At 45.1% G+C, this 27,394-nt stretch overlaps 1 protein-coding gene across 4 annotated transcripts in view; it reads right to left on the bottom strand.

The window, feature by feature from the left end:
• Positions 1-27,009, bottom strand: part of exd3 (exonuclease 3'-5' domain containing 3) — a 342,749-nt gene extending 315,740 nt beyond the window's left edge. For all 4 annotated transcript variants that reach the window (XM_080212184.1, XM_080212185.1, XM_080212187.1 and 1 more), the window contains exons 1-3: positions 26,930-27,009; positions 16,911-16,986; positions 12,723-12,893 (exon numbers count right to left, since the gene is read on the bottom strand). The gene's annotated coding sequence lies outside the window, so the exon portion shown is untranslated. The remainder of the gene's footprint in view (positions 1-12,722; positions 12,894-16,910; positions 16,987-26,929) is intronic.
• Between the last annotated feature and the right edge of the window lie 385 nt (positions 27,010-27,394).

Here is a 27,394-nt window from a genome sequence, read left to right as displayed (position 1 = left end):
CATGAATTAACTTTCCAAAATAGAGCAATGCTCTATTTTGGAAAGTTAATTCAAGTTCTTCATTATACAACGTCTGAATTCAGGATTCTTCTGTTGTTCCTCTTAAAACCACGTCTATGACCCTACCTATTATTGGGACATTCCTTCTGTGTTCTTGCACCTGAGACAATGTTATTGGGACATTCTCTTCCTGGAAGAAATACAATATGTTAATGTAACTGTCTTGTGATTCAGTTTTGTCCTGAAGTGGCAGTCTCGATAATAAGGCATCTGGGTTGTCATGCTGTTCTGATCTCCGATACTTGATTTCTTAATTATGCGCTGATAATATAAATGCCTATCTTTGTAGACAGCTTGCACTAATGAGTGAATTCCCAGGTATGGACTAAAAATGATCTGTGGCACGGTGGCATAGTAGTTGCTACCTCACAGTGCCAAGGACGCACGTTTGATTCCCCACTTAGGCCACTGTGTGTGTGGAGTTTGCACTTTCCCCCCGTGTCTGCGTGGGTTTCCTCTGGATGCTCCGGTTTCCTCCCACAGTCTGAAAGATGTGCTGACGGGCGCATTGACCCGAACAGGCGCCAGAGTGTGGTGACTAGGGGAATTTCACAGTAACTTAACAGTAAGCCTTAGTCGTGACTAATAAATTTTAAAATTGTCTACCATCCAGGTATTGGTGAAATTGTTTAATGCCAAAAATTTCAATCTAAAGTTGTGCATAATTTTGTTCTGTGCTTGATAACGTTCAGGATGCAAACGCTATTGGCTGCTCTCCAGTTGCCATAATGTGAGATACAATAGCACCCACCCCACTGGGCGATGCGTAACGTGCTAGTTGAATTTTCAACTCTGGATTAAAGTGGACCAATATCTCAGATTGCTTAAGCACATTTTTAACTCCTTTGTACACACTTTCACACTCCTTCATTCAGTTCCATTGTTGGTTGGCACACAATAAAATATGAAGTGGCTTTAGCAGTGTTGCAAGGTTTGGGATGAGTTTCTCACAATAATCAATTAGTCCTAAAAGTGATCACAACTATGATATATTCTGTGGTGTTGGCACAACTAGTATTGCTGTCATTTTCTTTGGTTTTTTGTGGAAGCCATCCTTGTCTGTTATGTGACCTAGATAATTGATGGATAATTTGAAAAATTTAAATTTTTCTTTCTTCACATGGAGGTTGTACTTCACTAGATGCTGCTGTGTTTCCTCCAAGTTGTATAAATACTCCTGTTTACTTCCGCTTGTGACTAGAATGCCATCTAAGTAACACTGGACGTTGTTGAGGCCACTTAAAATTTGGTCCACTGATTTATGGAATATGGCCAGTGTCGATGTTATTCCAAACAGTAGGCGCTCCTGGCAGAACAATTCCTTGTGGATAATAATCGTTCGCAGCAGTTGTGATTCAGTTGCCATCCTCTTCTGGAGGTATACTTGGGACAAGTCTATCTTGCTGAATTGCTGACCAGCAGCCAGTCCAGCAAATCGGTCCTTGATTAGAACAAAGAAAATTACAGCACAAGAACAGGCCCTTCCACCCTCCAAGCCTGCACCAACTGTACTGCCTGACTGAACTAAAACCTTCTACCCTTCTGGGGACCATATCCCTTGTGTCTAGGGCGGTGGATAGAGGAGAGCCGGTGGATGTGGTCTTTCTTGATTTTCAGAAGGCGTTTGACAAGGTACCTCACAAGAGGTTACTGCAGAAGGTCAGAGGACATGGAGTTGGGGGTAGGGTGTTAGCGTGGATAGAGGATTGGTTGTCAAATAGGAGGCAGAGAGTGGGGGTCAATGGGTGCTATTCGGATTGGCGGATGGTGACTAGTGGGGTGCCCCAGGGGTCGGTGCTGGGGCCTCAGCTATTTACCATTTATATAGATGATCTGGAGGAGGGAACCGAGTGTAGGGTGTCGAAATTTGCTGATGACACCAAGATTGGGGGAAAGGCAAATTGTGCGGAGGGTGTGGAGAGTCTGCAGAAGGATCTAGATAGGCTGGGCGAATGGGCCAGGAAATGGCAAATGGAATTTAATGTTGGCAAGTGTGAGGTGGTCCACTTTGGTAGGAAGAATGGTAGGAAGGACTATTACTTACGTGGCGAAAAACTGCAGCAGGCGACGGTGCAGAGGGACCTCGGGGTCCTTGTGCATGAGTCGCAAAAACCCAGCCTGCAGGTGCAGCAGGTGGTCAGGAAGGCGAATGGGATGCTGGCCTTCATAGCGAGGGGGATTGAATATAAAAGTAGGGAGGTCTTGCTGCAGCTGTATAGGGCATTGGTGAGGCCGCAGCTGGAGTACTGTGTGCAGTTTTGGGCGCCGCACCTGCGCAAGGATATTTTGGCCTTGGAGGGAGTGCAGAGGAGGTTTACTAGGCTGATACCGGAGTTGAGGGGGTTGAGCTATGAGGAGAGGCTGAATAAACTAGGCTTGTACTCGTTAGAGTTTAGAAGAATGAGGGGAGATCTCATTGAGACGTATAAGATGATGAATGGGATGGATAGGATAGAGGTGGAAAGACTCTTCCCGCTCAAAAAAGACAGTAGGACTAGGGGGCACAGCCTCAAGATAAAGGGGGGGCGGTTCAGAACGGAGTTGAGGAGGAACTTCTTCACTCAAAGGGTGGTGAATCTCTGGAATTCTCTGCCCGTTGAAGTGGTGGAGGCTGCCTCGCTAAATATTTTTAAGAAGCGGGTTGATGGGTTTTTGATAAGAGAGGGGATTAAGGGTTATGGGGAGAGGGCGGGAAAGTGGAACTGAGCCACGACAGATCAGCCATGATCTTATTGAATGGCGGGGCAGGCTCGAGGGGCCAGATGGCCTACTCCTGCTCCTATTTCTTATGTTCTTATGTTATGTTCACGTATTTGTCAAGACAATTAATGGTAAGAGGTAATGTTGAGACTCAATGCTGAATTTGTCATTTAAAGTCTCTGCAGATATGAACAGAACAATCAGATTTAATAACTGGAACAAATGGAGCTGCTCAATCACTCCATTTTTGACTCGTTCCACTTCTACCTTCGGTTTAATTGCATAAGGCACAGTTCTTGCCTTGAGACATCTGGGGTTGCTCTCAGATTTGATCTTGAGTTTTGTCTCCACTCCAGTCATGGATCCTAGAATACTGTCAAACCCCTTCCCGTGTTCTTGCTGGCAACCAATTGGCTAATTGTTCCCCAGGTTAGCTTGATTTTGTATAACCACACTCTTCCAAAGAATGCAGGAAAATTTCCTTTGAGATGTGCAGAGGCAATTCTGCTGATTGACCATTTGCTTCTACTTGAAATGTATAAATGATATATCCCTTCAGTGAAACTACCTCCTCAGTATAAATTCACAGCATTATGTTTTAGTCGTAAGTGTTTACAGCAGCTCCCATGCCTACTTCAAACTTTACTCCTTATCTATCGAACTTTGGATTAATCCAGGACCTTTGGGTATCGCCCATCATGGGTAAAACACTTAGTTTAAGATCTTGAATCTTTTCTAGTCCGGTATCATCTTGGAAATTTTCTTCTTCATCAGATATTTGTGGGCCTCTTTTTTTAAGTTCTTGACATGTTCTTGCATTGCACATCTTCAGTGAGAAGTCTGTCATATTCAACATGCCTTAGCTGTATGTCACAGCTTCTACATTTATTTTCTCTACTCCAACATTTAAGTGGAGAAGCTCCCACCTGATGTCATGGCTGCATTTCTCCCTGTCTATTCCCATCTTGTGTATTTTGAGCCAGCTCCAATTTGGGAAGCTTCATTCATAGGCAATTCCATGGAAAACACAATCTCAACAGCAAGTTTTAATATTAAAGAGCTTCAGTTGAGCAATGGACTTTGAATTGCTTCCTTTCAAAGTCCACAAGCAAGTCTGTCTTGCACTGTCTTCATGGGTTGAACTTGCAGGTCTTCATTAACCTTCTCAGTGTTGTAACAAATTGCAATATATTTTTGTCCTCTTCTTGACTCTGTCGAAGAAATTGGAATTTCTCAGCAACTATTATTTGAGATTTAAGTGAGAAATGACTTTTCAGACACTTGTTCAGTGCTTCATAGATTTTTTCACTAGACTTCTCAGGATGGACAGGTCCTGAAGCAATGTAAAGGTTTTATGCCCTACTGTGCTAAGGAAAGTGAGTACTTAAGTTCATTCGGGATTTAGTTCGCAGCCAGATAACACTGAAATCTCTCTTCGTAAGCAATCTCTGTTTCCACATTTTCTTCAAATGTCTCTATGGTACAGCCTGCTATGTGCTGGTTATTAAATCATAGTACTTTCTTTAACCCCTTAACCTTTCCTTCCCTCTTATTCTTACTTATTAATTTGTATTATTCCTTTTGTTGTCTTGTTTTAATTGAATCTGTCGTTTGGATTCTTTTTCAAACTGCTTCTTAGCTGGCAATTTCCTTGTGACTGAGCAGAGAAAACTTTATTTGTAATTCTTCTTTTATTATTTTGTTGGAGTAGCAGCATCCTTTAAGAGTACAGAGACTTTCTCTCTTTATATGAGGAGCTCTTGTTGCTGCAACCCACAGGCTGGAAATCTATCCAGCTTCAAAACACTAAGTAAATGTTTTCTTTGACCGCCTTTGATGTGGTCTGCATAGGAACATTATAAACCCACTGTTTAAAAAAAAGGAGATAGACAAAAGGCAGGGAACTATAGGCCAGTTAGCTTAACTTCTGTAGTGGGGGAAATGTTTGAATCTATCATCAAGGAAGAAACAGTGAGACATCTGGATAGAAATTGTCCCATTGGTAAGATACAGATGGGTTCACGAAAGGCAGGTCACATTTACTGGAATTGTTTGAGAACATTACACGTACAATGGACAATGGGGAACCAGTGGATGTGATGTATCTGGATTTCCAGAAGGCATTCAACAAGGTGCAGCACAAAAGGCTGCTGCATAAAATAAAGGTGTACAGTGTTACAGGTAATTTATTAGCATGGACAGAGGTTAACCAACAGAAAGCAAAAAGTGGGGATAATAGGTATTTTTCTGGTTGGCAATCAGTGACTAGTGGTGTGCCTCAGGGATCAGTGTTGGGACCGCAATTGTTTACAATTTATATAAATGTTTTGGAGTTGGGGACCAAGTGTAGTGTGTCAAAGCTTTGCAGATGACACTAAAATGAGTGATAGAGCAAAGTGTGCACAGAACACTAAGTCTGCACAAGGATATGGACAGTTTAAGTGAGTGGGTGAGGGTCTGGCAGATGGAGTACAATGTTGGTAAATGTGAGGTCATCCATTTTGGTAGGAATAACAACAAAATGGACTGTAATATAAATGGTAAAAAATTGCAGCATGCTGCTGTGCAGAGGGACCTGGGTGTCCTTGTGCAGGAATCACAAGGAGTTGGTTTGCAAGTGCAGCAGGTAATTAAGAAAGCAAATGGAATTTTGTCCTTCATTGCTAGAGGGATGGAGTTTAAAAACAGGGAGGTTATGCCTCAGCCGTATAAGGTGCTGGTGAGACCGCACCTGGAGCACTGTGTACAGTTTTGGTCACCTAACTTGAGAAAGGATTTACTGGCACTGGAGGGGGTGCAGACGAGATTCACTAGGTTGATTCCAGAGTTGACTTATGAGGAGAGACTGAGTAGACTGGGACTACACACATTGGAAGTCAGAAGAATGGAAGGGATCTAATAGAAACATATAAAATTATGAACGGAATCGACAAGATGGAAGCAGGGAGGCTATTTGGGTTGTGAATCTGTGGAATTCCCTGAACAGTGGAGCAGTTGAGGCTACCTTGTTGAATGTTTTTAAAGCATAGATAGATAGACTTTTGAACAGTAAAGGAATTAAGGATTATGGTTGAGCGGGTGGGTAAGTGGAGTCCACGAAAAGATCAGCCATGATCTTACTGAATGGTGGAACAGGCTTGAGGGGTCAGCTATTCCTGCTCCTAGTTCTTATATTCCTATTTCTGTCACAGTATGGTCACTGTTTCCTAAAAGACTCCACGTGACAATTTTATTAATTAGCCTCTTCTCATTAAATAATGCCAAATCTGGGATAGCATGTTTCCTAGTTGATTCCTCGACATATTGGTCTAAATAACCATCTGGTACGCACTCCAGAAATTATAATAATATTGTTGCTAATTTGGTTTTGGCCAATCTACATGTAGATTGATGTCACCCTTGATTACTGTAACGACCTTGTTGCATGTGATATGCATCTCTAATTTTCTGTCTAATGCCATCCTTGCACTTCAGTTTTGAGGCCTATAAATAATTTCCACAAATGTTTTCCTCCCCTTGTTGCTTCCTAGTTCCATTCAGACAGATTCTACATCTAGATTATCTGAGCCAATATCCCTTCTCATGTTGCTCTGATTTCATCCTTTCTCAATCTGTGTATCCATGTACTTTTGGTAAAATGACTGTAAATTTTCTCTTCACTCTCTCCAATGCCTCAATGTCTTTTTTACAATATGGCCACCATAACTCTTAAGTGTGATTTAACCAAGGTTTTATACAGGTTCAACAATACATTCCTATTTTTTCAATTCTAGAAATGAAGCTAGTGCTTGGTTCTGTATTTTATGGCCTTCCTAACAAGTGACATGTTGTTGTTCGGTGCATTTGTACTTTGAGATCCCTTTCATCTCACCTTCTGAATAATAATTCTCACCCCAGTTTTTCTTACCTAAATGTATGATTTGATCTGTGTTGAAGCTTCATGTGCTGCAAGTTTATTAATATCCCCTGTAATCTGTTACAATCCCTCTCAGTGGTGGCTCCCCCTTCTCCTTTATCTCCAGTTTGATGTCACCGACAAGTTTAGAAATGGTATTTTAGATCGCAAACTCCAAATCATTGATCTAAATTGTAACCAGCAATAGTCCCAGCACTGATTCCTGTGGAACACCATTTCCAACTTCCACCACTCCGGGGAGGCAGTGCTCTGAGGTGTGATTCTGAATAAAACTGTCCAGAAATTCCTCCCTGTTAGAGTATCTCCAACTTCAACTTTAACTCCAGCTCTGAGCTGGGGAGATTTGAAATGGTGACAAATATGTTTACTCGGGATATCTCACTGTAAACTCTTTGCTGTATCTTAGGCCAGCCCTTATTTAATTAAAGTCTTCATTCAATAATTAATTCTGACGCATATAGGTAGGCAATCATCCATGCTAACCTGTAACGTTACTGCGAATCTGATCCTGAGAAGGAACCAATGGAAGCAATAATATATTGAACAGGAAGGCAGTTGTTAAAATCAGTTTCGGTGATTGAAAGGGACCTGTTTCTAGGCTGCTGTCCATTCTGTGTATCAGCAACATGAGATTTACTGGTGAACTGTGCCATGCATGGTCAGAACGTTCCACCTGAGGAAGGAACCTCGGTTCACAACTGAAGTGGGAAGGAATGAACATCAAGGTGGCTGGACTCAGTCAGCACTGCTTGTGTGTCCACTGTGACTTTTTGGGTACTCAGAAAGTCTTCAAGGGGGATGGGTGACCTGTGTTTGGTGACCCAGCTCACAGTGAGCGAATGCAGTGTGGAATCCAAGCTGTTGATGCCAGGTTCTGTCCCTATGGTAGGTGGATCACATTGAGCATTGATTCACTTTGCTCTATATCCAGCCAGCCTGCTGCTGGGGCACTCTGGATACAGCCAGCCAGATGGCAAACCTTGAAATGAAAAACTAGATACGGTGGAAAGCTGAAAAAAAGTCCGAAATTCTGGTATCTGAAGGATTTTCAGTATGAGAAAGAGAAAGAGCAATGTTCATTGATATTATTGATTTAATGACCTGTCTACAGCATACGTTGTTTGCAGTTTATGTAGTTCCAACAGAGGCAGTGCATGTGCTTCTCTTGCATTAACTGTTGATCTATTATGAATCTGGCATTGTTTGAAGATCAGAAACCTTGAACTTTTACTGCTCAATTTTCATCATCACAGGCACCCGCCCACTGGGGGGGCTGTGGCCCAGCAGGCGCTGCCTCCCCCTGGGTCAGGCCTCCGTGAGCACCACCTCCCCCTCAGGGCCCCGGCTCCCCGACCGCTGTCTCTCCCTGGGGTACAGCTCCGTGGGTGTCAGCCTTCTCTTTGTGCCTGCTCCTCCATTCAATATGATCATGGCTGATCCATGATCTCAATGCCATACTACTCCTTTCTCCCCATATCCCTTGATTGCATTAAAATCTGAAAAAAAAACTCTCTTTCTTGTATAAAGTCAGTGATTGGCCTCCACATCCTACTGTGGTGGAGAATTCCACAGGTTCACTCGCTTTTAAATGAAGCAAGTTTTCCTCATCTCCATCCGAAATGATCTGCCCCGTATCCTGAGACTGTGTCCCCTGGTTCTGGATTCCATTCACCTGACGAAGGGACTAACCCCGAAAGCTTGTGCGTTTACTATCAAATAAATCGGTTGGACTAAAACCTGGTGCTGTCAGACTTTTTACTGTGTTTACGCCAGTCCAACGCCGGCATACCCACATCTGGATTCCTCAGCCAGAGAAAATATCCTCCTTGCATCTGTCCAGCCCGGTTAGAATTCTATACATTTCAATCAGATCTCCTCTCATCTTTCTCCTCTGGTGAATACAGGCCCAGTCAAGCCAATTTCTCCTCAAAGGACATCCCACAACCCTGGTATCAGCCTAGTGACTCTCTGCTGCACTCCCCCTATGGCAAGAATATCCTTTCTTAGGGAGGGAGACCAAAACTGTGTGCAATACTCCAGCTGTGGTCTCACCAAGGCCCCGTGTAACTGTATTAAGATATCCCTACTTCTGAACTCAAGTCCTGATGCAATTGCCTTCTTAATTGCTTGCTGCATCTGCCTCTCCACTTCCATTGGCTGGTGTACATGGACACCCAGGTCCCTTTGTACATCCACACTTCCCAATGTATCACCGTTTAAATAATACTTTCTTTCTGTTTTTTACACCGAAATACATAACTTCACATTTATCCACATTATTCTGCATCTGCCATTTGTTTACACATTCACTCAATTTGTTCACATCACCTTGAAGCCTCTTTGCATTCTCCTCACAACTCACAATTACGCCTAGTTTTGTTTTGTTAGCAAACTTGGAAATGTTACATTTGGTTCCCTCAGCCTGGTTGTTCATATATGTCGTGAACAGCTGGGACCCATGCAATGATGCCTGCAGTACCCACTGCCTGCCACTCGGAAAAAGATCCATTTACTTCCCTCTGGTTCCAGTCCATCCACCAATTCTCCATCCATTCTGATACATTGCCCCCTATCCATGTGTTTTAATTTTACCCATTAACCTCTTAAAAGTCTTCAGAAAGTCCAGATACACCATATTCGTACTAATGCTGATTTCCTTCAATTCCACCCTCTCATTAGACCCTTGGTTCCTTCATATTTCCTGGAGGTTATTGTGTCCTCTCTTATGAAGGCAGAACGAAGTACACGAACAATTCTCCTGCCACTTCTTTGATTCCCTTATAATTTCCCTGGCTTCTGACTGTAAGGGACATTCGCCTGTACTAATCTTTTTCTGTTCACATATTTATAGAAGCTTTTGCAGTCAGTTTCTATATTCGCTGCAATTTTACTCTAAAAATTTTTCTTTTTTCCCCCCCCTTGTTCACTTTGTTTATTCTCTATTGCTGAACGCTCCCCATCCTCAGACTTGCTGCTTTTCCTGGCAATTTTATTGGTCTCCTTTTTTGGATTTAACATCATCCAAAATTTATTTTGTAAGCCATGATTGAGCACTTTTCCTCTTTTATCTTTGCTCCTGATGGGAATGAATAATTCTTGTAATTCAAGCACACGATATTCAGATATGAACCATTATCTATCCACCATTAGCCCTTTTAGTAAGGTTCCACAATCTATCCTTTACCACTTCACACCTCACACCCTCATAGATCCCAGATTCTAGTTTGGATTCAACTACATCGCTTTACATCTTAATGAAGAATTTTATCATATTATGGTTACAAAGGACCCCACACAACATGATTTTTAATTAGTCCCTTTTCACTGCACAGTCTAGAATAGCCTGTTCTCCAGTTAGTTCCTCAATCTATTGGTCTAAAAAACCATCACGTACACACTCCAGGAACTCTTCTTCCACTATACCATTGCTAGCTTGGTTTGTCCAATCTATGTGAAAATTAAATCTCCCAGTTGTACCCTTATTTATGTATCTCTGATTCCTAGTTTAACAACTTTCTTCAAATCCAACCCCCAAAAATGTTTTTTGCCCCTTGACGTTTCTTATTTCCACCCGTACAGATTCCTCATCATGAATTCCGAATCATTATCCTTCTTCACTATTGCATTTGGTTCCTCCTTCATTAACAATGCCACTCCACCTCCTTTCCCTTTTTGCCTGGCCCTTCTAAGTGGTGAGTACATTGATTGGGATAAAGTGTGTCAGTGTGTGATGTTGTGCATTGTATTCTGGTAGTTGAAGGATACTACAATCATTACACAGGCTGGGGTTTCTCAGCTTGATGCTTGTGGCTCGTTTGGCAGCACATCCACCCCTGAATCACAGGGACCCAGATTCAAATCTCATTCTGGTGCTTGAATGAAAAAAAAATCAAGGCTGCCGCTCTAGTGCAGTACTGAGGGAGTTCTGCACTATTACCTTTGAGATGAGATCATAAAGTGAGCCTCATACGTTTGCCGGGTGGATGTAAAGAATTCCTTGGCGTTATTTGAAGAAGAGTAGAGAACTTGTATCTGAAGTCCTGGCTAATGTTTATCCCTCAAACAACTTCTCTTGGTAAGAATAGGAATTTGCTTTGTAGAGGGAACGAGCTTTTTGTCTCCAAAATTTGTAATGATGTTATGTAAGCTTTCGGCAGCAAGTTTCAATTTTTGTCCAATGTTTGGAAAGAAAGAGGCGGCACAGTGGTTAGCATGCTGCTTCACAGCTCCAGGGATCTGGGTTTGATTCCCAGCTTGGGTCACTATCTGTGTGGAGTTTGCACATTCTCCTTGCGTCTGCATGGGTTTCCTCCAGGTGCTCCGGTTTCCTCCCACAGTCCAAAGATGTGCGGGTTAGGTTGATCGGCCATGCCAAAAATTGCCCCTTAGATCCTGAGATGTGTAGGTTAGAGGGATTAGTGGGTAAATATGTAGAGATATGGGGGTAGGGCCTGAGCGGGATTATGGGCGGTGCAGACTCAAAGGGCTGAATGGCCTCCTTTTGCACTGTGGGGTTTCTATGATTCTAAATATTTGCATTTAGCTAGTGCTTTTCATGACCACAGGATATCCCAAGGTGCTTTACAGCCAGTGAAGTATTTGTTTTGAAATATGGTCACGTAAAATGGCAAACACAGCCAGCTTATGGTAAGACCAAAAACTGTTATTGTCAAATTGATTGAGGAATAAATACTAATTGGTAACAAGTGATAACTACCTTGCCCGTCTGTGAAATAAACAATGAGGCTATGCTGAAACTGCTCCAGTCCAACAGATGTAATCTTATCTGTGAGGGTAAAGATAAAGACAGGAAAGCCAGGAAGCAGCCCATGTCATCTCGGAGCAGGAAGCTGTTCAAAATATGGTGGGTGTAGTCATGCCTGGGCAGGAGAGGAGCAGAATGTGACAGTTATAGGGGATTCACTAACTGGGGGAATGATAGCATCCTTTGTAAGCACGAGTGAGTGTCCCACATAGTATCTTGTTTGCCTGGTCCCAGACAGGGGGACATCTCTAACTGGGCTCATTAGAATATTGAAGATATAGGGCCAGTTGTTGGGATTAACCACTTAGGGAAGAGTAGGAAAGAGAACCTATTTAATCATATTAGGAACTGAAACTTAAACTGAAATACATGCCGCAAGGGCAATAATTTCTGCATTACCACCAAAGCACTGTGACATAGAAAACAAAGAGAAATGGAGTGGGAGGAGGCCATTCAGCCCTTCAAGCCTGCCCCACCCTTCAATATGTTCATTGATATTTACAAATCCTCTACCTGAACACCACACTCCGGCACTCTCTCTATACCCCTCGACACTTTTGGTGTCTAGAAATCCTTCTTAAATATATTCAGTGACTTGGCCTCTACAGCTTTTCTGAGATAGAGAATTACACAGGTTCACCCACCAAGTGAAGAGTTTTCTCTTCCTCTCAGTCCTAAATGGCCTAATCCACGTCCTGACACTTTGTTTTAGACACCTCTGCCAGAGAAATCACCTCTGTGGCCAGTCTATCCAACCCTGTCAGAATTTTATACATTTCAACAGGATTCCTTCTCATTCTTCCAAATTCCAATGAATACAGGTCAAGTTGACCTAACCTCTCCTCATCCCAGGAATCAGTCTGGTGAACCTTCACTGCACTCCCTCTATGGGAAGAATATCCTTTTTTAGTTACCGAGATGAAAACTGCACACACTAGTCCAGATGTGGTCTCACCAAGGCCCTTTGCAGCTGCAGCAAGACATTTTTCTTTTTCTCAAATCCCAGGAATCTTAGTAAGTAGTTTCATAACACCAGGTTAAAGTTCAACAGGTTTATTTGGTAGCATGAGCTTTCGGAGCACCGCTCCTTCATCAGCGGCGCTCCGAAAGCTCAGGCTGCCAAATAAACTTGTTGGACTTTAATCTGGTGTTGTGAGACTACTAATTGTGCCTACCCCAGACCAATGCTGGCATCTCCACATCAGGAATCTCAAGCCTTCCCTCCTCCACATTTCGCTAGCCGCACATTCATCTGCTTCACTCCTCGATTTTTATACTCACTTGCACATGTTAATTCCCCAAACTATAAAATCTCTTGACAGTAGAGGCAGCACGGTGGCACAAAGGTTAGCACTGCTGTCTCACAGCACCAGCGACCCTGGTTTGATTCCCGGTTTGGATCACTGTCTGTGCGGAGTCTGCACGTTCTCCCCGTGTCTGCATGGGTTTCCTCTGGGTGAACATAAAAAAAAAGAACATAAGAAATAGGAGCAGGAGTAGACCATTTAGCCCCTCGAGCCTGCTCCGCCATTCAATAAGATCATGGCTGATCTGATAGTGGTTCAGTTCCACTTACCCACTTGCTCTCAGGGAACTCCTCTTCTACAATGTCTTCTGGACTGCCTGGTGGTCACCCATTCCCTCTCTTGCTACATTCAATTAAACAGTGGGGGCGACCACATCTATAAATCTATAAATATCTGTGGATAGGTTTATGGACGAAAAGGGATTGGTTTAGATTAGTGGGTCAGTGTTTTTTTTAAAAAAAACTGGTCGGCGCAACATCATGGGCCGAAGGGCCTGTTCTGCGCTGTAATGTTCTATGTTCTAAATGTGCAATCCAGAGCTCTCAACCTCACACTTACACCACAGTGACACCAATTGCTGCTTAAGCTTTAAACCTGGGAGCCTGAGCGACAGCAGCTGATGACACTTCCTGCACATATGATTATATAGAACACAGGAAACATCCTGCAGTCTAGGATGTGCATTCCATGGGTCAAAGCTGCCTCGCCATTCCCTTAATTATTAGATAATAAGGACTCACCGAGCAGCTGCTTCTCTACAGCTGATGTCAATTAAATATAGGGAGGGTAACTGAATTCTTCACTATACCCTGGTTAAAAAAATATTCAATGTTACTTGTGTTGTTACTTTATTAATATTGATCCTCTAAGTTTGATTAGTTGATTAACTGAGCAGAATGCTCAGAAGCTTGTAGAAGGTTTTACTGTTTTTATATTCCTTCCCAGTTTTCGCTCAGATTCTAAATTTCTCCCCGAATATCTTTTTCGGCCACCTTTCGCTGTTTTCTAAAATGTTTCCAATTTTTCTGGCCAATCATAACACCTCGCAGCATTAGAAATTTTTCTTTCAATTTGAAACCATGTTCAACTTCCTTAGTTAGGCATGGATGGTGCATCTTTCTCATGGAGTGTTTCACTCTCAATGGAACATATCCTTGTTACGAATAATTCACAGTAGCTGGAATCAGGAGGAATCCTCAGTCTCAGCACCAATGAAAAAATGCTGAAGAGTTTAATTTATTCAGACTAGCATTACTTGTCTGACATTCATTGGAACGGTTGTTCGTTTCATCGGGAACGGAGCAGGACGGTTGGTCAAGCCATAGGAACGGAGTGGGAAGGTTGGTCAAGCCATCCAGCCTGCTCCACCATTCAATACCATCATGGCTGATCATCCAGTACAATGCTATTTTGTCCAAAGACTGAGCTTCCACAGCCCTTCTCCTCATCTCAATCCTAAGTGACGTTCCTCTTACTTTGAAATTACGCCCCTTAGTTATGGACTCCTCAACCAGGCAAAATATATTACCTGCATTTACCCTCTGTATCCCTCAAAGTATTTTGTTGGTTTCAATTAGGTCAATTTTTATTTGTCTCTTTATAGGACAGTCCCACCATCCCAGGAACCTTTGTTGCATTCCTGCCATAACTATAATATCCTTTTTGAGGTAAGGGGACCAAGATTGCACACAGTTCTCCAGGTGCAGTCTAACCAAACTTCAATACAATTGAAACAAGGCTTTACTACTCCTATACTCAATTATCTTGCTGTAAAGACTAACATTCTATTCACCTTCCTAACAGCTTGCTGCATCTGCTTGCTTTCCTTACGTGACTTGTAGGCAAGGACAACCTTTGTACATCTACTCTTTCTAATCTCTTACCATCTAAGAAATACTCTGCACGTAGGTTCCCCTTACTAAACTGGATCACTTCACATTTTTCCACATTATATTCCACCTGCCATGTTCTTGCCCAATCACTAATTCTGTCCAAATCCTTCTGGAGCTGCTTTCTATCTTCCTCACAACACATATTTCCACCAAGCTTCCTGTCATCCATGAACTTGGAATTACTACATGTAGTCCCCATATACAAATCATTAAATATATTGTGAACAGCTAGGGTTCAAGTTCTGATTTTTGTGGCACCCCACTAAAGCCTGCCAAAAGAATTACCTGTTTATTCCTGCATTCTATTTTCTGCCTGTTTACCAATCTTTAATCCATGCCAGTACACTGGCGCCAATCCCATCAGCTTTGATTTTGCTAATTAACCTACTCTGGAGCACCTTATCAAAAGTTTTCTGAAAATCCAAGTATACTGTATCCACCAACTCCCCTTTATTAATTGTTATTAATTCTCAGAAAACACCAGCAAGTTCACAAAAAAGATTGCTGATTCGCAAATCAAGATGTTCTCTCCCTTCCTGCGATGACATTTGTGACCTTCCAACATGCAGAAATTATTCCAAAATCCAGAGAATTTTGAAATACGACCACCAATGCATCCATTAACTCCACAACAACCTCTTTCAACATTCTCAGATATCAGGTCCTGGCGACTTATCAACCTTCAGTCCCATTAATTTCTCCAGTACAACCTTCTTACTAATAGTAATTTCCTTCAATTCCTCAGTCTCCCTAGTTCTTTGGATCTCTAATTCTGAGAGATTTGTTGTATTTTCCTTTGTGAAGAAAGGCACAAAGTAATCATTTAATTTCTCTGCCATTTCTCCACATTTGTCTTAGCTACAAATTTGTTACATTTACACACTGAGAAAAACTTTCACAATCTGTTAAGTTTGTTGCTAGTTCACATTCTTTTTCTATTCTTCCTGTCTTTCTCAGACTCTTGGTCCTCCTTTGCTGTAATCTAAAATCCTTTCAATCCTGAGGCTTTCTGGCAGCTTTGTAGGCCTTTTCTTCAAATTTTATACAATCCTTAAGTTCCTTTGTTAACCAGTTTTCTTTATGCCTTGAAGGAATATATAATTGCTGTGAAACTTTTAAATAATTCTTTAAAGACTATCCATTGTCTATCTACTGTCACATTTTCCCTGTTGATGTATTTTCCCAATGCACCTCAGCCAGTTTGTCTCTCACATCTTCATAATTTCCTTTGCTCAAATTAAACACCCTGGCTTCAGATCCAACTATCTCCTTTTCAAACATAACGTAAAATTCTATCATATTAGAGTTACTCGTCTCTAAAGGTTCATTTACAAAAAGGTCATTCATTCGCCCTTTCTCATTACATAACACTAGATCTAAAAAAGCCTTTTTTCTGGTCAGTTCAGCATAATGCTCTGGAACGCAATTTCTACACTCCAGGAACTTATCCTCCACAGCATTAGTGTTCATTGGATTAACCCAATCTATATGCAGATTGAAGTCACCCATGATCACGATAATACACCAAAAGAATTAAAAAATAAATCCAAAGAAGTGTGCAGATTAATTCTAAAGAGTCATAGTGGGCTTGAAACATGAATTCTGTTTCTCTCTCCACCGATGCTGCCAGACTGTTCCAGCATACTCTGAATTTATTACCAAACCATCTGGAAAACGACTGGAGCAGAGGTACCAAATTTCAGAGGTTACATAAAGAAATTCACTCCTTTTGCAAGAGCAAATTAATTTCTCCACCAAAAATTAAAGATATAATTAATTTGTTGAGCAGGTACTGAGCAGCATGGTAGCACAGTGGTTAGCACAGTTGCCTCACACTTCCAGGGACCCAGGTTCAATTCCGGCCTTGGATCACTGTCTGTGTGGAGTGTGCACATTCTGCCTGTGTCCACGTGGGTTTCCTCTCACAGTCCAAAGATATGCAGGTTAGGTTGATTGGCCATGCTAAATGTGGCAGGGAGATTAGCAGGGTTGTGGGTTTATGGGAATAGGGCCTGGGTGAGATGCAGACTCTACGGGCCTCCTTTCGCACTGTAGGGATTCTCCGATTCTCACTAATGCTTCAGCATCAAATCACAACTCCATTTCAGCTTGCCAGAGGACAGAGAAGAGCTGAGATTTCTGGGGTTGCCTACCACTAAAAGACCCCCCTGTCCTTGCTAACCCTGGCTCAGGTCTAGTGTAACAGCAGCTCCGAGACACTGTCCACTGAGATTTTCATTGGGTTATGTGCATTCGCTGGAAAAACTCACTTTTGCAGCTGGTTAGAGAGCCAGTTCTTGTTTGTCCCTTTAGAACTCCGAGTTCATCAAATGTGAGGTCAGGAACCTGCAAGAGTACATAGAGTGAGCAGAAAATCACAGCAAATGAAATCTCTGCTCAAGTCAACACAACATCCACACTATCATTTCCCAACAAAGCACAGCGATTGCAACAAGCCGAAGATCACATTATTTCAGCTTGGTAAACACACAAAATACAGGGAAAGTGGTATTGCACTAACAGGCAGTGTGAAAGTAAAGACAATGTGTAAACAGCTCCACAGCATCACAGTTCCCAGGCTTTCTCACTGAGACCTCACACATAGCTCAAGAAAAACTGTATAATGGCAAAAGAGTGACTAGGGAAAGAATAGGATTAAGGATCAGCAAGGTCATCTATATGCGGATCCACAAGAGATGGTGAGATCCTAAATGAATATTTCTCATCAGTATTTACTGTTGAGAAAGATATGGATGTTAGGGAACATGGGGAAATAAATAATGATGTCAAGGAGTGCACATATAACAGAGAAGGAGCTGCTGGAAGTCATAAAACACCATCAAGGCAGATAAATCCCCAGGAGCAGAAGAAACATACCCGAGGACATTGTGGAAAGCTAAGGAGGAAATTGTGGGTCCCCTAGCAGAAATATTTGAATCATAGACAGCCAGAGTTGAGGTGCCTGAAGGTTGGAGTGTGGCAAATGTTGTGCCTTTGTTTAAGGAGGGCTGCAGGGAAAAGCCTGGTAAGTACAGGCTGGTGATCCTAATGTGGGTGAGTTATTAGAAGATATTCTGAATGACAGGATCTACAGGCATTCAGAGAGGCAAAGACAGTTAGCATGGCTTTGTGAGTGGAAAATCATGCCTCCTGAATTGATTAAGTTTTTTGAAGGGGTAACATAGAACATAGAACACTACAGCACAAACAGGCCCCTCGGCCCACCGATCATATCCATACCTACCACGCCATAGAACTATCTATAACACTCAATCCCATTAAATCCCATGTACTCATCCAGAATTCTTTTAAAAGACCCCAGCGAGTTCGCCTCTACCACCACTGACGGCAGCTGATTCCACTCGCCCACCACTCTCTGAGTGAAAAACTTACCCCTGACATCTCCTCTGTATCTGCTCCTTAAACCTGTGTCCTCTCGTAGCGACCAAGAAGGTAAATAAGGGAAGTGCAGTCAACATTGTCTAAGACCTTGCTAAAGTCCATACAGACAAGGTACCGCATGGTACCTTGCAAAAAGTTAAATCTCATAGGATCCAGGGTGAGGTACTCAATTGGAGACAAAATTGGCTTGATGACAGAAGCCAGAGGGTGATTGTAGAGAGTTGTTTTTCAAACTGGAGGCCTGTGACCAGCGGTGTGACTCAGGGAATCGGTGCTGGGTCCGTTGTTATTTGTCATTTATATTAATGATTTGGATGGGAATTTAGGAGGCATGATTAGTGAGTTTGCAGATGACACCAAGATTGGTGGCACTGTGGACAGTGAAACAAGGTTATCTCCAATTGCAATGGGATCTTGATCAATTGGGCCAGTGGGCTGATGAACGGCAGATGGAGTTTAATTTAGATAAATGCGAGGTAATACATTTTGGAAAATTGAACCAGGGCAGGACTTAGTTAATGGTAGGAATTTGTGGAGAGTTATAGAACAAAGAGATCTAGGAGAACAGGTTCATAGCTCCTTGAAAGTGGAGTCACAGGTACACAGGGAGGTGAAGGAGGCATTCAGCATGCTTGGTTTCAATGGTCAGAAAATTGAATACAGGAGTTGGGACATCTTGAAGTTGTACAAGACATTGGTAAGGCCACACTTGGAATACTGTGCACAGTTCTGGTCACCCTATTATAGAAAGGATATTATTAAACTAGAAAAAGTGCAGAAAAGATTTACTAGCATGCTGCCGGGACTTCATGGTTTCAGTTCTAAAGAGAGGCTGTATAGACTGGGACTTTTTTCCCTGGAGAGTAGGAGGCTGCACAGTAAAAAGTCTGACAACACCAGGTTTAAGTCCAACCAATTTATTTGATAGTAAACTCACTAGCTTTTGGGTTTGTCCCTTCGTCAGGTGAATGGAGAGTTTGGGACAAACCCGAAAGCTAGTGAGTTTACTGTCAAATAAATCGGTTGGACTTAAACCTGGTGTTGTCAGACTTTTTACTGTGTTTACCCCAGTCCAACACTGGCATATCCACAGTAGGAGGCTGAGCAGTGATCATACAGAGGTCAACTAAATAATGTGGGGCATAGTTAAGCTGGATAGTCAATATCTTTTCCCAAAGGTAGGGGAGTTTGAAACCAGTGGGCATAGGTTTAAGATGAGAGGGAAGAGATACAAAAAGTGTCCAGAGGAGCAATTTTTTCACACAGAGGGTGGCGAGTGTCTGGAACAAGTTGCCAGAGGTAGTAGTACAGGCGAGTACAATTTTGTCTTTTGAAAAGCAGTTAGACAGTTACATGGATAAGATTGGTACCGGAAGGATGTGGAGACTCTGGAGAGAGTGTAGAGGAGGTTTACCAGGATGTTGCCTGGTATGGAAGGACTGGGGTATGAGGAAAGATTGAAGAAATTGGGGCTCTTTTCCCTTGAAAGACGTCGACTGAGGGGGGATCTAATAGAGGTATATAAGATTATGAAGGGTATAGATAGAGTAAACAGAGGTAAGCTATTTCCTATGATAGAGGCACGTAGGACAAGGGGCCATGGACTTAAGGTGAGGGGGGAGCAGTACAACACAGACATTAGAGGGAGGTTTTTCACACAGAGGGTAGTGGGGGTATGGAATGCTCTGCCAAGTAAGGTGGTGGAGGCAAACACGCTAGAGTCCTTTAAGAGTAACTTAGACAGGCACATGACTGAGTTGGAGATGGGTGGATATAGGAGAACCTTTTAAATAAGGGTCATTAGCATTGGGGCGTCCCTGGTAATGTAAATGGGTATAGTATGATAATAATGTTTTTTCTCTTTTCATTCACAGGTTTTAAGTCGGTCCACCTCGTGTCCAAAGAGGGGCCTACAGGCGACGGGTCGTACTGGGGCTGCTCTTGGTTGTTGGAGATTGGCCTAGTGCTTCATGTTGTTAGTGTGTGCCTAAACTGGACAAGAAACTGGGCAAGACGACAGCTCAGTGACTATCGCTGATTGCTGTGCAGACACATGGATTTGGGCCGGTGTCTGTGGGAGTTTGCGCATTCTCCCCGTGCTTGCGTGGGTTTTCTCCGGGTGCTCCGGTTTCCTCCCACACCCCAAAGATGTGCTGTTAGGCTGATTGGTGGGAATAAATTGTCCCTAAATCAGTTTCCCTCAATCTGGATGGCCATAAAACATTATGTGGGTATGCCGGCGTTGGACTGGCGTAAACACAGTAAAAAGTCTGACAACACCAGGTTTTAGTCCAACCTATTTATTTGATAATATACTCGCAAGCTTTCGGGTTAGCCCCTTCGTCAGACCTGACAGGGGTCGTGGGTAGAGAGGGGGACTGGTGGTGTTGAGATGGCGGTGCGGGCTCATTGGGCCGAAGGGCCTGTTTCCCGGGCTGATTTTGTTCTTTGTTGGGATATGGGCCAAATGCGCATAATTGGGAATCGCTGAATGGTAAAAACTGGGAGGCATGGACAAGGTGGGCCAAAGGGCCTGATTCCACGCTGTAAACGTCTACGACTTTTATGACAGCTACCCAGAGGATTCAAACCGCAGATAAGATATGCAGGTCACAGAATCATAGAATCCTTACAGTGCAGGAGACCGCCATTAGGCCCATCAAGTCTGCACCAACCACAATCCAACACAGGCTCTACCCCCCAAACCCTGCTAATGCCCTTGATATTATGGGGCAATTTACCATGCCAATAAACCAAACCCACACATCTTTGGACAGTAGGAGGAAACTAGAGCACCCAGCGGAAACACACGCAGACATGGGGAGAATGTGCAAATTCCGCACAGACAGTCAACCGAGGCCAGAATTGAATCCGGGTCCCTGACGTTGTGAGGCAGCAGAGCTAACCACTGTGCCACCCTTGTATCATTTCATTTCACAGAAAACACCAATTAACATGCCCAGACTGCCACAAACTTCCAGGACACAATCACGTACTGATGCTTAAAGAGATTCAGTTCCACAGTGACCCCCAGTGGGGAACCAGTTCCACGCGCACAGCAACCCCCAGTGGGGCACTGGACAGGTAGGATATCAGAGTGACCAAGGCCGTGTGTGGTGCTGACTGCTGGACAGATCACAGGCTCATTGTCTCCAAAATGAGGCTCCACATCAGACCCAAGAGGCGACCACAAGGAAGCAAAGTTATGAAGAGAATCAATGCGGCCGAGCTAAAGAACCCCAGCATTGCTCCAGCACTGGCTGAAGACTTAGAAATCAAGCTTGCTGACCTACACCTCGCAGGCAGCGCTGAGGATGACTGGGAACGCTTCAGGGATGCTGTCCATACATCTGCACTGAAGACGCTCGGGCCCTCCACCCGCAAGCAGCATGATTGGTTTGATGAGAATGATGAGGAGATACTGGCTCTCCTTGTTGAAAAGCACTGTGTTCATCGGGCCTGTCAGAACAACCCATCATCAGTTGCCAAGAAAAATGCTTTTACCAGTGCTCGCAGGACAGTCCAGAATAAACTGTGTAAAATGCAGAATGCCTGGCTGAGCGCCAAGGCAGATGAAATACAGGGATATGCTGACAGAAACGACTTGAAACGGTTCTATGAAGCCCTCAACACTCTCTATGGACCTCAATCTCTTGGGAGTTCCCCCCTCCTGAGTACAGATGGTACAACTCTCATTACAGAGAGGGCTCAGATCCTGCAGAGATGGGCTGAACACTTTGAAGCCATCCTCAACCGACCGTCATCTATTAACGATGAGGCAATAGACAGGATTCCCCAGGTTGATATCAACAGCACCATGGATGACCCACCAGTAGTGACCAAAGTCACGAAAACTGTCAGCCAACTATCCAGTGGCAAAGCCCCAGGGGCAGATGCCATACCCACAGAGATCTACAAAGCTGCTGGTCCTGTACTTATCGAGAAGCTCACCAAGTCGTTCCTGTCCTTTTGGAAGCAAGGATCCATTCCTCAGGAACTTAAAGATGCTTCTATCGTACACCTCTACAAGACGAAGGGAAATCGCCAAGTATGCGACAACCACTGAGGAATCTCACTGCTCTCCATCACAGGAAAAACCCCTCGCAAGAGTCCTGCTAAATCGTCTGGTCACTCACCTGGAGCTGGGCCTGTTTCCAGAGTCACATTGTGGCTTCCACAAAGGCCGTGGGACTACTGACATGATTTTTGCTGCGCGCCAACTTCAGGAGAAGTGTCAGGAGCAGAATCGCGAGCTCTACACAACCTTTGTTGACCTCGCGAAAGCCTTCGATACTGTCAGCTGACAAGGCCTGTGGAGGATCATGTCAAAGTTCGGCTGCACCCCCCCCAAATTCATTCAGATGGTACACCAGTTCCATGATGGCCAGAGTACTGGATGGCAGAGAATCCTCTGAGGCATTCTCAGTCACCAACGGCGTCAAACAAGGCTGAGTGCTCACACCCACACTGTTCAGCATGATGTTTACTGCCATGCTGAATGATGTATTCCAGGACAGTGTTGCTGGAATCAGCCTCAAGTACAGAGTACATGGGAAGCTCTTCAACCTGAGGAGACTTCAAGCTATTACCAAAGTGAAGGAGACTGTTCTGGGAGATTTCCTCTTTGCCGATGACTGCGCCCTGTATACTGGCGCAGAGCCAGAGATGCAAATCAGTATGGACAAATTTTCCACGGCTTGTGACAACTTTAGACTCACCATCAACATTGAAAAGACTTAAGTCATGCACCAGCCTGCTCTTCATGCACCGTACACAGAACCCATAATCACAATCAAAGGGCAGAAACTACAGGCAGTGGACCAGTTCACTTATCTTGGCAGCACCCTCTCCCAAGCAGTGACTATTGATGCAGAAGTTAACTGCAGAATCGCAAAGGCAAGTTCTGCTTTTGGTAGACTGCGCTCCACTGTACGGGAACGTCGAGGAATCAGCCCAGCAACAAAACTGAAGGTCTACAGCGCCGTGGTACTCACTACCCTCCTGTGTGCCTGTGAAAACAAAGGTATGCATGACAGCTCAATCATTTCCACATGAATCTGGGGCGGCACGGTAGCACAGTGATTAGCACTGCTGCTACACAGCTCCAGGGTCCTGGGTTCGATTCCCGGCTCGGGTCACTGTCTGTGTGGAGTTTGCACATTCCGTTCGTGTCTGCGTGGCTTTCTTCCGGGTAGTCCGGTTTCCTTTCACAGTCCAAAGATGTGCGGGTTAAGTTGATTGGCCGTGCTAAGAAATTGCCAATTAGTGTCCAGGGATGCGTGGGTTAGAGGGGATTCGTGGATATAATACGTAGGGATATGGAATAGGGCCTGGATGGCTTTGTGTTCGGTGCAGACTCGATGGGCTGAAGGGCCTCTTTCTGCACTGTAGGGATCTATGATCTACGACTACGCAGAATATTACGCTTCAGATGGCAAGACAAAGTACCAAGACATTGAAGTTCTCTCTAGAGCAAGTCTACCATCAGTCCACACACTGCTGATGAGAGCGCAGACCCGGTAGGCAGGTCATGTCACCTGTATGCTGGACGAGCGCATACCCAAGCAGCTCCATTTTGGGGAACTCTCTGCTGAAAGACGCTCGCATGGAGGGCAGAAGGAACATTACAGGGACGCACTCAAGGCCTCCATGAAGTCGCTTGACATTGACACGACCACCTGGGAAACGGTGGCACAAAACCGCCCTACCTGGCGCTGCCTCATCCACAAAGGCTGTCAAGCTTACGAAGTAAGGTGTATTGCTGAAGCACAAGCTGCACAAGTCCAGAGCCACCAGCGCAACAACAACAGTGCCTACACAAGTCTGTCCAATATGTGCCAGGACATTCCATGCCCGAATTGACCTGATCAGTCATCTTTGGACACACTGCATCCAACCTCAATGACTAACGGTGTCAAGGTCCTAATCGACGATGATGGACAAACAACGACCCCCACTGGGACACAGTCCCACACACACTGACTCTCACTGGGGTACGGGTCCCACACACACTAACTCTCACTGGGGTACGGGTTCCACACACACTGACTCTCACTGGGATACAGTTCCACACACACTGACTCTCACTGGGGTACGGGTTCCACACACACTGACTCTCACTGGGATACAGTTCCACACACACTGACTCTCACTGGGGAACAGTTCCACACACACTGACTCTCACTGGGATACAGTTCCACACACACTGACTCTCACTGGGGTACAGTTCCACACACACTGACTCTCACTGGGGAACAGTTCCACACACACTGACTCTCACTGGGATACAGTTCCACACACACTGACTCTCACTGGGATACAGTTCCACACACACTGACTCTCACTGGGATACAGTTCCACACACACTGACTCTCACTGGGATACAGTCCCACACACACTGACTCTCACTGGGGTACGGGTCCCACACACACTAACTCTCACTGGGGTACAGTTCCACACTCACTGACTCTCACTGGGGAACAGTTCCACACACACTGACTCTCACTGGGATACAGTTCCACACACACTGACTCTCACTGGGGTACAGTTCCACACACACTGACTCTCACTGGGGAACAGTTCCACACACACTGACTCTCACTGGGATACAGTTCCACACACACTGACTCTCACTGGGATACAGTTCCACACACACTGACTCTCACTGGGATACAGTTCCACACACACTGACTCTCACTGGGATACAGTTCCACACACACTGACTCTCACTGGGATACAGTTCCACACACACTGACTCTCACTGGGATACAGTTCCACACACACTGACTCTCACTGGGATACAGTTCCACACACACTGACTCTCACTGGGGTATGGGTCCCACACACTGACTCTCACTGGGGTACAGTTCCACACTCACTGACTCTCACTGGGGGACAGTTCCACACTCACTGACTCTCACTGGGGGACAGTTCCACACACACTGACTCTCACTGGGGGACAGTTCCACACACACTGACTCTCACTGGGGTACGGGTTCCACACACACTGACTCTCACTGGGATACAGTTCCACACACACTGACTCTCACTGGGGGACAGTTCCACACACACTGACTCTCATTGGGGTACAGTTCCACACACACTGACTCTCACTGGGGTACAGTTCCACACACACTGACTCTCACTGGGATACAGTTCCACACACACTGACTCTCACTGGGGGACAGTTCCACACACACTGACTCTCACTGGGGTACAGTTCCACACACACTGACTCTCACTGGGATACAGTTCCACACACACTGACTCTCACTGGGATACAGTTCCACACACACTGACTCTCACTGGGGTACGGGTCCCACACACACTGACTCTCACTGGGGTACAGTTCCACACACACTGACTCTCATTGGGGTACAGTTCCACACACACTGACTCTCACTGGGGTACAGTTCCACACACACTGACTCTCACTGGGGGACAGTTCCACACACACTGACTCTCACTGGGATACAGTTCCACACACACTGACTCTCACTGGGGGACAGTTCCACACACACTGACTCTCACTGGGATACAGTTCCACACACACTGACTCTCACTGGGGGACAGTTCCACACACACTGACTCTCACTGGGATACAGTTCCACACACACTGACTCTCACTGGGGGACAGTTCCACACACACTGACTCTCATTGGGGTACAGTTCCACACACACTGACTCTCACTGGGGTACAGTTCCACACACACTGACTCTCACTGGGGGACAGTTCCACACACACTGACTCTCACTGGGGGACAGTTCCACACACACTGACTCTCACTGGGGTATGGGTTCCACACACGCTGACTCTCACTGGGATACAGTTCCACACACGCTGACTCTCTCTGGGGAACAGTTCCACACACACTGACTCTCACTGGGGTACAGTTCCACACACACTGACTCTCACTGGGGGACAGTTCCACACACACTGACTCTCACTGGGATACAGTTCCACACACACTGACTCTCACTGGGGTATGGGTCCCACACACACTGAGTCTCACTGGGGTACGGGTCCCACACACACTGACTCTCACTGGGGTACGGGTCCCACACACACTGACTCTCACTGGGGTACAGTTCCACACACACTGACTCTCACTGGGGTACGGGTCCCACACACACTGACTCTCACTGGGGTACAGTTCCACACACACTGACTCTCACTGGGGTACGGGTTCCACACACACTGACTCTCACTGGGGTACGGGTCCCACATACACTGACTCTCACTGGGGTACGGGTCCCACACACACTGACTCTCACTGGGGGACAGTTCCACACACACTGACTCTCACTGGGGTACGGGTTCCACACACACTGACTCTCACTGGGGTACAGTTCCACACACACTGACTCTCACTGGGGTACGGGTTCCACACACACTGACTCTCACTGGGGTACAGTTCCACACACACTGACTCTCACTGGGGGACAGTTCCACACACACTGACTCTCACTGGGGTACGGGTTCCACACACACTGACTCTCACTGGGGTACAGTTCCACACACACTGACTCTCACTGGGGTACAGTTCCACACACACTGACTCTCACTGGGGTACAGTTCCACACACACTGACTCTCACTGGGGGACAGTTCCACACACACTGACTCTCACTGGGGTACAGTTCCACACACACTGACTCTCACTGGGGGACAGTTCCACACACACTGACTCTCACTGGGGTACAGTTCCACACACACTGACTCTCACTGGGGGACAGTTCCACACACACTGACTCTCACTGGGGGACAGTTCCACACACAGTGACTCTCACTGGGGTACGGTTTGTCCCCTCACAATTATTAATTTCGAGTTCTGTTCACATCAAAGTACAAACTCCCATTCATTTTTTTGAGTATATGGGGGATTGACCTGAGTGATGTCCGTGACTCTACCAGATAGTTTTCCCCCGAATCCACTTTCTTCAAGACAGGAACTCGACCTAGCGGAAACAATACCCAATGACCCTTCACCCGCCATCGCCTCTGCATCCGGCACGGCCTTTCCAGGCGCCATCTTGGTGCGGGCATTTTTCTCTCTGACTGTCGCTGGGCGGCCGCCACCTTGGTGAGGGCATTTTTCACTCTGACGGTCACCGGGCGGCCGCCATCTTGGTGCGGGCATTTTTCATTCTGACGGTCACTGGGCGGCCGCCATCTTGGTGCGGGCATTTTTCACTCTGACGGTCACTGGGCGGCCGCCATCTTGGTGCGGGCATTTTTCACTGACGGTCACTGGGCGGCCGCCATCTTGGTGCGGGCATTTTTCACTCTGACTGTCACTGGGCGGCCGCCATCTTGGTGAAGGCGCTTCCCTGCCGACCCTGGCGCCATTTAT

The sequence above is a fragment of the Carcharhinus amblyrhynchos genome, chromosome 25 (genome assembly GCF_965287045.1).
Source record: "Carcharhinus amblyrhynchos chromosome 25, sCarAmb.v2.hapA, whole genome shotgun sequence".
NCBI lineage: Eukaryota > Metazoa > Chordata > Chondrichthyes > Carcharhiniformes > Carcharhinidae > Carcharhinus > Carcharhinus amblyrhynchos.
This window is presented reverse-complemented; position numbering and strand designations above follow the sequence as displayed.